The sequence below is a fragment of the Mercurialis annua genome, linkage group LG1-X (genome assembly GCF_937616625.2).
Source record: "Mercurialis annua linkage group LG1-X, ddMerAnnu1.2, whole genome shotgun sequence".
Lineage (NCBI taxonomy): Eukaryota > Viridiplantae > Streptophyta > Magnoliopsida > Malpighiales > Euphorbiaceae > Mercurialis > Mercurialis annua.
In genome coordinates, this window is record NC_065570.1 from 56,549,781 (window position 1) to 56,560,829 (window position 11,049).

Consider the following 11,049-nt stretch of genomic DNA (forward strand, 5'->3'; position numbering starts at 1 on the left):
ATCAATACTTGTTTAATTGGCTGTTCTGCAATATTTTTTATTTTATTAATTTCTTTTGCCTTTATAGGTATATTCTCATTACATGAGATCTGATAACAAAGACTTCTTGATAGGTGATAGCTATCTTTTTGATGCATATGAAAGGTGTGGCGCCAGAAGGATCACAATTCAATACTAAGCAATATGATTTCAAAATGAAAAATTGTGAGCCTCTCATTTCTAACCTCTTGCTTTATGGCAGAAAATGCCATTTTTATGTTGCTAATGTAGTTTATATGAACAAGTGCTACTAGATGCTTCCTCATGCCCGATGCTCTTATAAAATTCATCCTTCACCTAGAGTTGATGTTAGCCGCTGCTGACTCCGGCGAGATTGCTGAAGATTAAGTGGTCGCAAGAGCTGTAACAGTAGGAAGAGGAAGACCAAATGTATAAAAACAAAGATATATCAGATAGATAATAATAGAATGTAGAAAAAAGTTTGATTGTAGAAATGTTTTTGAATGTTTGAGCAATGTTTAAGTTTCTTTTATAAAATCCTGCCTTGGCAAATCTTTCTATCATATTTCGTGATTTCTGATCAAAGACATGTATGTTGTATTTGTATATCTGCTTTACATATTTGGTGCTTTACAAATAATGCATTATTTATGCTTACACACAGAATTTGAATAAAAAGTTGATTTCAGGTTTATATAAGGTTGATAACAAGTTATAACAACTAGTATTTTTTTAAAACTATTATTATATTAATTTCATCAAAAATAATATCAATATTTAGTATGAATAAAAAACTATATATATTTTAGTTAAAATTGTAAAGAACAGTAAGATAAATTTTAAAAAAATAAATAAATTAAGGTAGTTCAGTTAATATAGGTTCATATCAGGTTCACATCTGGTTGATTTTTGATTTTATAGACTGTCAAATACAGTACATTTAAAAAAGATTTTCAATTTGTATATTACAATAAATTTCGAAATTCTCTCTATATAAAATGTCATTTAAGATTGTAAAGAACAGTAAGACAAATTTTATTAAAAATTGAATTAAGAAAGTTCAGTTGATATAGGTTCACATCAGGTTTACATTAGGTTGATTTTTGGTTATATAGACTGTCAAATACATCACTTAAAGATATTCAATTTGTATATTACACTAAATCTCAAAATTCTCTCTATATAAAATGTCATTTAAGATTGTTAAAATCAGCAAAACAAATTTTATTTGAAAATGAATTAAGGTAGTTTAGTTGATATAGGTTCACATACGGTTCACATCAGGTTGATTTTCGGTTTTATAACTTAAATATATTTCACTTAAAAGATATTCAATTTGTGATTACACTAAATTTCAAAACTCTCTCTATATAAAATGTCATTTAAGTTTGTAAAGAGCAATAAGACAATTTTATTAAAAATGAATTGAGCGAGTTCAGTTGATATAGGTTCACATCAGGTTCACATAAGGTTGATTTGCGGTTTTATAAACTGTCAAATACATTTCAATTAAAAAAATTATTCAATTCTTATAAAAAAACTGTATTTCAAAATCTATATATATAAATGTCAGTTAAAAATTTAAAAAGCTACAAAATAAGTTCTATTAAAATTGTGTCAAGGTTGATATTAGGTTGATAAATGGTTCATAAATGTTATAAATACAATAATTCCTATTTATGCATTGATTGTTTTTTTCCTTCTAATTTCTTCTACTTTTTTCTATTTTTCTCTCCCTAACCATTATGCAAATATGCAGTTGTTTGTGCAAATATGCAGTTAATTGGCTAAGGAAGTGTTGCACCACCATCATTCCTCTCTTCTTCTCTACAAATCCATAATACAATCCTAAAAAAACACAAATTGAATACATATTAAGAACATTCAAATGCAAAGTACGATAATACGGGAGATATTCAAAAAGGATTTAAATCCAAAAGATGCCTAAACCTAAAGGTTCACCAAACACTCAAAAATGAGAACAATCAAATCCTCTTGATCTTTACAGGACCTTCATCTTCACTCAAAGCTGCAAATTCATCCTTCCAACATCCATAAGTATATAATGAGCAAGCATAACGAGCTCGATGTTCTTTGATATCGAAATCATCACCCATAACTTTTCCATCAACAAAAAACTCAGCAGCGCAAAACATATGAACTCCACAATCACTGCAGAAAAGGAGGAAAATAGTGAAGATATATCAAAATTGAGAGTTGACATTAGGTTCATATTAAGTAACAATAACTTAAAAAAACTGCAGGTAAATAAAAAATTCACAAGAATAAAAAAAACTTACATATCAGTTTGCACAGGTATGTTTTCCACATTTTCAATTCTGAATGGATCAGTAGAACTCTTTTCCTCATAAGGACCGGTAGTAGTATCACTGTCATCCCGAGAATCAAATAAATTGACTGCATCAAAGTATAGTGGAAGCAAGACACTATAGCATTCAACATACTCGTTCGTTGATTTGTCACGTCGCGCTGACCTCAATGAATTGTAGATATAGATGCACCGTTCCTTAAAATTCAGACGAGCTAATATCCAATGCCAATCTTTCCCACAATTAATCGGAAAAAGAACATCATCGACATCAGCCCACTTGGTGTTGCAACATATACGACCACCGTTAATGTAATCAGCCTCGGTACTTTTTGAAGAAATAAGTGACAAATCTTTGCTTTTCGAGTACAAATTGTAGATGGCTTGAATACGTCGATCGAAGAAAGTATCAGTAGTTGTACATCTGGTGGTTGCAGCATGTCCAAGTTTCACCTTTTTCCTCAAATAGTAAAGCAAAATATCAACATACTGCCAAAATGAACATAATTTAAACATAAGTTAATATAGAGTTCACATATGGTTAATACAACTGTCTTCATTAATTTAAATAATAAACAAAAAAAAATTAAAAAAAAACAAATAAAAAAGGAATATACTAACAGAACAAGAAATAGGTTGTCCAAAATGATAAAGTTGGTAAAACCATGATTTCAATTCAATATCAACCACGCCGAATCGAAAACGGGGACACAAGATGGCATGCGAATCTTCGTAAATTTTCTTCCTAAAAATAAAATATAAACAAATTAGATAACTAAACTTAAGAAAAATAACAATAGAAATAAAATAAGTTGAGATTCTAACCTAGACTTTTTAGGACGTCCTTCTTCCAACCATTTCCGAAAAGGTTCCTGTTTCTTCAAATCACAAAAAAAATTGCCATTTTCATGAAATGGACAAATACGAACACGACCAATAGATTGCTTCGGAACAATACAGCCTGAAGAAGAACCAAACTCATTCAGAAAAGGCGACTTCATCAAAAAACTAGGTTTAATAACCCTCTTAGTAGGAACTGGGGTATAAAAATCAGGATTTATGGAATCAGTACCAAAGTTAGCTTGAACATAATCAACCTATCAAAAACATAAAGCAAGAAGCAGTAATAAATTGACCAAATATAAACCACAAAGAATGAAATAAAAAATTTACCTGTCTCAACTTCAATTTAGTATGAGCTTCCGCTGCTTTTTCGAGAACCTCATCGATGTCCTCAACTGATAAATTGAAGGTTGGAGAAGTCAAAATAGCATTGCTTTGATCCGGAACCTATTGAATTAAAAGTATAAGAGATAAGCAAAGAAAAATAAAAAAACTAAATTTCAAACTAATAAATATACCTCAGTAACCGGAGAGACAACAGCAGCAGAATCCATATTTTTTTCAGTCGCAAAATCAGAAAAAACATTGATCCCAACAGCAGAACCAACATTCTTAGAGCATCCAGCAGCTTCATAATCCTCAACAAACACACGATCAAAGAGTAATGGAGTAAATGCTGGAAATGTGGTGAAAGTGACGAGCAGTTACAAAGATCGTGAAGTAAATCTGAAAGAGTAATGGAATTAATGGGAAGCAGTTAAGAAAAATGAAAAATGAAGAAGAAGAAGGAAGTGAAGGAAATGATAGGGTGTTATAGACACAAAGTAAAGTTGTGTAGCATAAGGATAGAATGGGAAACTAAAAAGTAAAAAGGTGTGCGTAGAAAGATGATTAGAAAAAAGGGGAATTTTTGCAAAAAATAAAAAGCTGGGTTATAAACACAAAAATTTAAATTTTTGGGTGATTTGGTGTAATTTTCTCAGGATAAAATTCATGTTCGTGGCCCATTCATTTCACGCGATAGCCTGCTGAGTGCTGACTGCCTTTAAAATAGGCCTCAAATTAAGAATGGGCTTTCAAATCTGAGCCTGATTAGGGAAACATTCTTGAGGAAATTATACACAACACTTGATTATCAAAAATAATTCCAAAAATACTTGAGTATCTTTTATTTTTTCTGTCAACACTTGATCCCACCTTTTTATTTCATCTAGCACTTGATTTCATCTTTTTATTTCATTCAGCACTTGATTCCACCTTTTTATTTCATCCAGCACTTGATTCCACCTTTTTATTTCATCCAACATTTAACTCCATTTTTCTATTCATCCAACATTTAACTCCATTTTTTTAAGATTTAGAATTTAGATTTTAAGATTTTAGGGTTTAGGATTTATGATTTTAGAGTTAGGGTTTAGCATGATTTAGGGTTTAGGGTTTAAAATTTAGGATATAGGGTTTAGCATGATTTAGGGTTTAGGGTTTAGCATGATTTAAGATTTAAAGTTTAGGGTTTAGGGTTTAGGATTTAGCATGATTTAGGGTTTAGGGTTTAGGGTTTAGAGAAATAAGATTTTAAGTATTAGGTTTAATATTTTTATTAAATCAAGTGCTAGATGCAATTTATTTTCTTTTGTAAGTATTGTCCGCAAATAAAAACGAATATAAATATTTTTGAGATTATTTTAACAAAATCAAGTATTTTTCAACTTTTCCCAATTCTCATTAAATACTCATTATGTTTCATAAGATAATTAATTATAAATAATGGTAAATATGGAAAATTAAAGGGAAAAATATAATTATATTAATTATATCATTTAGATTGGGACACTAAAAATTATAAATTTTGTCAAATAAAGTGAAACAAAAGACATGCATCTTAGCATTAAAACTGACACATCCTCACATCTTATCTCATATGGTAATGCCGCGTTATCAAATATTAAGAAATGGAACAAGTAAGAATTGCGGTGGTTTGAAATATTTTCAATTTTTAAAAAAACTGTAAATTCAATTTGATCATTTTATTAATATATTAATATTGTATATGAAACAATTTCTTAAATAATTTCAAAAATACTCTGTTTTCTAAAAACTGTTTAAAACTGTGTCATAAACGGTTACAAAAATGTGAATTTAGAAACTGTTTGAAAACTTTTAAAATTGTATTAGAAAGAAAAAAATTAAAACAGTTTCAAATTATTTCAAAAAAAACCGTTTAAAACCCCATTAGAAACTGTCTTTGAAACGGTTTATAAAACAGTTTCAAATTGTGTTTTTTGAAAACCATTTGAAAAACATTAGAAACTGTATTCGAAATGGTTTGAAAAAGTTTCAAATTATGTTTTTTGGAAACCATTTGAAACTGTTTAAAACTACGAAATAAAACATAGAGATTTAGAATTTTGAGTTATAACTGATGGAGTCTGTCTTCTGATCCGGTTTGTAACCTGCAAAATAGGGTGGAAGCTAACCGGACGGTGGTTGTCCGATTAACTCTCTAATGCTAAAGTCAGTTTAGGATTTTACCAGTGTTTTCAGTATATGAATGTAATTGTCTTAATTGGAGCTAATAATCACCCATGGCCCCTAACCTTTAGGGGTTTGATCACAAAACCACCTAATGTTTAAAAACGGACACAAAATCCTCTAATTTTTGTGGCGACGCAATTCATGTGTCACGACCCAATTTATTGAGCCGAGACCGGCGCTAGAGAACAGGAGTGGTAGCTCCGGAACCCGTAGCAAGCCTAAAACCACTATAAATTTTTCGCGAATTAAATATATTATTTTATATAAAACATTTTTCAGAAAACCTTTTTAAACTTTATTATTATAAATACCAAAACATCTTTACTACTTTCTGAAAATCATCGCAAATCATTACTATAGACTAGGGTCTTACCGAGCGACAACTCATGTCCAACACTGCCCTGTCTCTAATCAACATCTTGACCAATTCCACTCATGGAAATTGGTTACCGAAATCAAACGGTTAAAATACGTTCTTTATAAACAATTATGATATATATATACTTTTATCTCAAATCAGAGTTGCCCATTTAAATATACTGTTTGAATTTAAACCTGACATTACATACAGACATCTACCGACTACTGCAGCTCTACGAGGAAAACATCCTTTGACATACTCTTTTACTAGTGTAGACTTCCGGAACAAGAATAGGAAGTCCGTTCTTCAAAACGCTTAGACCTGAAAGAAAGATTTTGAGGGGTCAGTATATGGGAATATACTGAGTGAGTTCATACATTTACTATTAAGTATTCATATAAATCATAAAACAATGCAATAACGTTCAAACCACATGTAGCCAAGTATAGGATCCGATTGAAACCCTAATCCGCAAACATAATAATTATCAATCAAGCAACCCAATCATTAATATCAAATTGTGAGTCTAACTCACTGGTGGCCCAGCCACTAGATAAGGGGACTCCAGACTACACCGTAGCCGAGTGCTCACTCGTATCAAAATCATATACCCAATCGTAAATTTCATAATCATCATCAAAACTGGTGATCACGCAGTCCTATTGTCATCCAATAGGTAGCACGTTCCATCATATCAATACTGGTTTCAAATCAAGCATATGCAATTCATAAAAAGAATTCGCATCGCAATCATGCAAAACAAACATAAAGCAATATAAAATATTTGCTTAAATAAATACTTTAAAAGCAAATCGTATAAACTCACAATGACCACTTAATCCAAAAATACTCCGGTGCTCAGAAACATCTAGCTCCTCGAGCTCCTGGTCCAGCGGCTTCTTGCCTCGCCGGATCTAAAACTATTTTAAAATAATTGACTCACGTCATAATCCTATTCTAAGATTGACTCTAGACTCGAGACACGACACACTAATTTTATTAATCGTCATGCTTCCCACGTATATTCCGATAAACGGTATCTAACTCGTTTACTGATTAAATATCATCTCTAGATCAATTCCCGTTTAACCTCTTTTTAGGTTAACGTCTCAAATTAGTCGATAAATTAATCGAGTACTAATTGATCTCAAGTCTCGATATGCGTGTATAATAAATTTTTCTTAATACGAGTCAATCGGCAAAATTACAGTGCGGGCGAGTCGCCGACTCGGGCGGGCTGCGGACGCACGCCCCGATGTGCGGGCTGCGGACGCACGCCCCGATGTGCGGGCTGCAGACGCACGCCCCGATGTGCGGGCTGCAGACGCACGGCCCGCCGTTATACGCGGGCGCGCCGCACAACCTCGCCCCGGAATCAAATTTCCGCTTTTCCGACGTGCTTTCGATCCAAAAACGCTCCTAACACACGTATAACATATAATCTAACTCCAAAACACTATAATTCAATTCTAATATCGATTAAAACGATATAATCGTTTCGTGACCTAAAACTTTGAATCGACTTAACTCAAAATATATCCGTTTAAACGATAAAACGTCAAGCTTACCGTGATTCGCCACTGAAATACGATCGTTTGGAGTTATAGAACGTCGGAAACGAATGAGAAACGGAAACCGCGCGACGAACCGTATGGAATCGGCGAGAGAGAAGAAATGAGATGAAGAAGTGAGGTTGCTGACTCTGGATCCTTCTTCATTTCTTATATAATTATGGCAAAGATACACTTTGGTCCTTGAACTCTTTAACTTAAACCAATTCTCTATTAAACTTTGTATTTTAACTTAACAATTAGTTTAACTCAATTACGTACGTATTATTTATATCCAAATAAATAATACGATTCTAAAATTATTATTTCCCGTCAATAATTCTCTAATTTCTATTCTTGAGGCTCAATTGGATAATTTATATTTTAACCCTTAAACTTTTCAAAAGTTGCAAATTAACCCAAAACGCATCCGCGTCCAAATTTTAAAAGGTCTCAGATTGACTCGAGACTTTTACCATAAATATTATAAAATATTTCGCGGACCTTGGCGAAATAATTCTTATCTCGGGATTTTTAATTTATTTTATATTAATTTCCGAAGTTATTTTCTTAATTCCCACCAATCCGCGCAATAATTATTATTCTTTATTCCCGATATAATTAAATTAAATCCTTCTTAATTTAATTTATCGGAATTCGCGACATGCGGCACGACTTAATTATTCTAAAATATTTGGGGTATTACATCATGTCCCTTATGAACGAAAATACCCCTTATATTTTGGCGGCTGTAATTGTGAAGAAAAAAATGGCGGCGCCACGTGTCAACTGACACGTCATCAAATATAAAAAAACCCCAAATTACCTTTAAAAATAATTTAATCCAACCACACTCAATCAAATCTAATCACTCAATCAAACTCAAACACACTCAATCAACCCAACTCATCCGATCAACCTATCGCCTCCGACCAACCCACTCGTCGCCGTCGCTACCGGCGGCGGTTGCCTTCCAGCCCTGAATCTGTTCATCCAAGAACAGATTTGGATCTGTTCATCCAAGAACAGATTTGGATCTGTTCTTCGAAGAACAGATCCAAGAACAAATTAAATCTGTTCGTCAAGAACAAATTTGGATTTGTTCTTCCAAGAACAAATTAAATCTGTTCGTCCAGAACAAATCCACAGAGAAGACGACCTAGCCGGGTCGTCTTCTGATGATGACAAGAAAATTTTCCGGTCATCTTCAAATCGGAGAAGATGACTGGAAAAAATTTCAGCGGTGGTTGGGTGGGGGTGGTGGTCGGGTCGGTTGTTGTGTTAATCGAATGGTTTAGATTAGATTGGGTTGGTTTTTTTTTCTAAATTAAATTAGGGGCATTTGGGGTGTTTGAAATTTTTAAGATATTTTGCTGACGTGGCGCCATCAGTTTTTTTTAAGAATGACAACTGACTGAAAAAGACGGCTCAGGGGTACTTTGGTCATATTTCAGGTTTAGGGGGTTTTGTAAGCGCCGCCACCAAGATTAGGGGGTTTTGCATATTCCTCTTTGATCTTCAGACTCGGGGAATCTCAAGAATTCGAGCGTTGATATTTATCGAATTCTCGCTCTTTGGACAAGAATTGATATTCTCTTAAAGGGTGCATCTTGTGCGACTCGGTTCACTATAGTTATAATAAGATTCAGTCCCCCCCCTGTAAGTGAGCTAAAATCTTGGTATTTATGCCTTAGTAAATTTTTGTTTCATTTGGGGCGAGTCAATTCACCTTCTAGCGAGTCATTTGATTTGCTTGTTAGAGTTTCCATATTTCCTTTTTGACATGTGTCAATCATCTGTTAGTTTAGTATTTCCAGATTTGAGACAAGTGTCTCGTTTTTATAGTTTGTTCATGTTATCAGTTATATATAAATAGACTTTTCCCTTTCATTTCTCATTTTCACTTTTTCTTCTTCTAAGCATTTCTCCACTCTCTATTAGCTCTCATCATTAGTTTTCTTTTTGTTTGTACTTGATTTTCAGTAACCGTATTTGAGTTGCTTTGTTACATTTATTTTCTTGCATTGCTTTTGTTGTTCTTCCTGTGGTTTCATGTTTCATCGTTTTTCTAGTAGTGTTCTTTGGTTCTCTAAGTAGTGTCCTTAGTTTCTCTATTTTATTTACTCCGTTTTGATCTTCTTTGCCTCTTAAAATTCTTTTAGTATTTGTTCGTATTTTCCCGCCTTAGGATGGCAGTTAGGAGAGCGAAAACCGAATTTGCTTCTATGACTATTAGCGAGTCGCGTCTCGACCAGGAAGAGATTTTAGATATCTCTTATAAATATGGTTTTCCTTCTGGATATAGAATTAGATTGCCCGATTACTGAATGCGGGCTTTCAGGTATCTCGGTTCGCCTCATGAGGCAATTATATTCGAAGAGCAGCTCGCCGCTGGTCTTCGATTTCCTCTAGACCATTTCTTGGTTGATTTTGTAGAAGTTTAGATATTGCTATAGGAGAACTTCATCCTGGACCTATTCAGGTCATTGCCGCCTTTGTAGAGGAGTGTAGGCTTCGGGATCAATCCCCTTCCATGAACGTTTTTTATTATTTTATTGGCTTGAAAAAGTGTGATGGCTGTTTTATTTTTGCTATAGGTAGGAAAGGTCGCTCTTCCATTTATTTGCCTTGTCTAGATAATGATTGGAGGAAACGATTCTTCGTGGTTGTCTATGATTTCACTTTTTCCCAATTTTCGAAGGGTTTTTCGGTTCATCGGATTATAATGCCAAAGAGATCAGCATTTTTTCCTCTCATCTAATGAACGTTGGAACTATTTGATAATTGGATTATAACGTACGTAAAAATAATAATTACAGAAAGGTTCATGATACCAGTATGATAACCAGATGATAACGGAGTAAAATTATAATTATTTTAAAACTGAGAGTAAAATATAAATCTGAAAAATCCATAGAATATTTTTTAAAATTTTTATGTTTTGAGGTAAAAAAATAATTATTTTCATTTTTTGAGATAAATATGTAAACAGCATAATACTTTTTTTTTTATATAGAAAAAGTCGGAGGGGCAGGGAACTCCTTGGGCAAGCCCAGGCTCCACCCCTGACTAAAAGCAAGAAAAATTAATGAAATTAAAACCTTAGTCAAAGTTTAATATACATTTCATAGAAAAATTTGGTCGACAATGGACATGCATCAAGTGGATCTGAAGGTCGTTCTGTTCTTTGTCCTGGAAGTAGATTGGCAAATGGTTTGCTTATTGAGAAGGCAATGAAAAAAGAAGCATTTGCATTTGAGTAATGTAAACACTACAGCATCTTGTTATTGGTTCAAAATTATATGTTTCTAAAATCATAAAGCAAGATCTTATCTAAGTTTTCTTGTTTCATTTTCATTAATAGTTCAAACATTAAGCTTTAGTTTTGTTGATTTAAAAAAAAAAACATTAAAAGCTTATTTAAATTATGG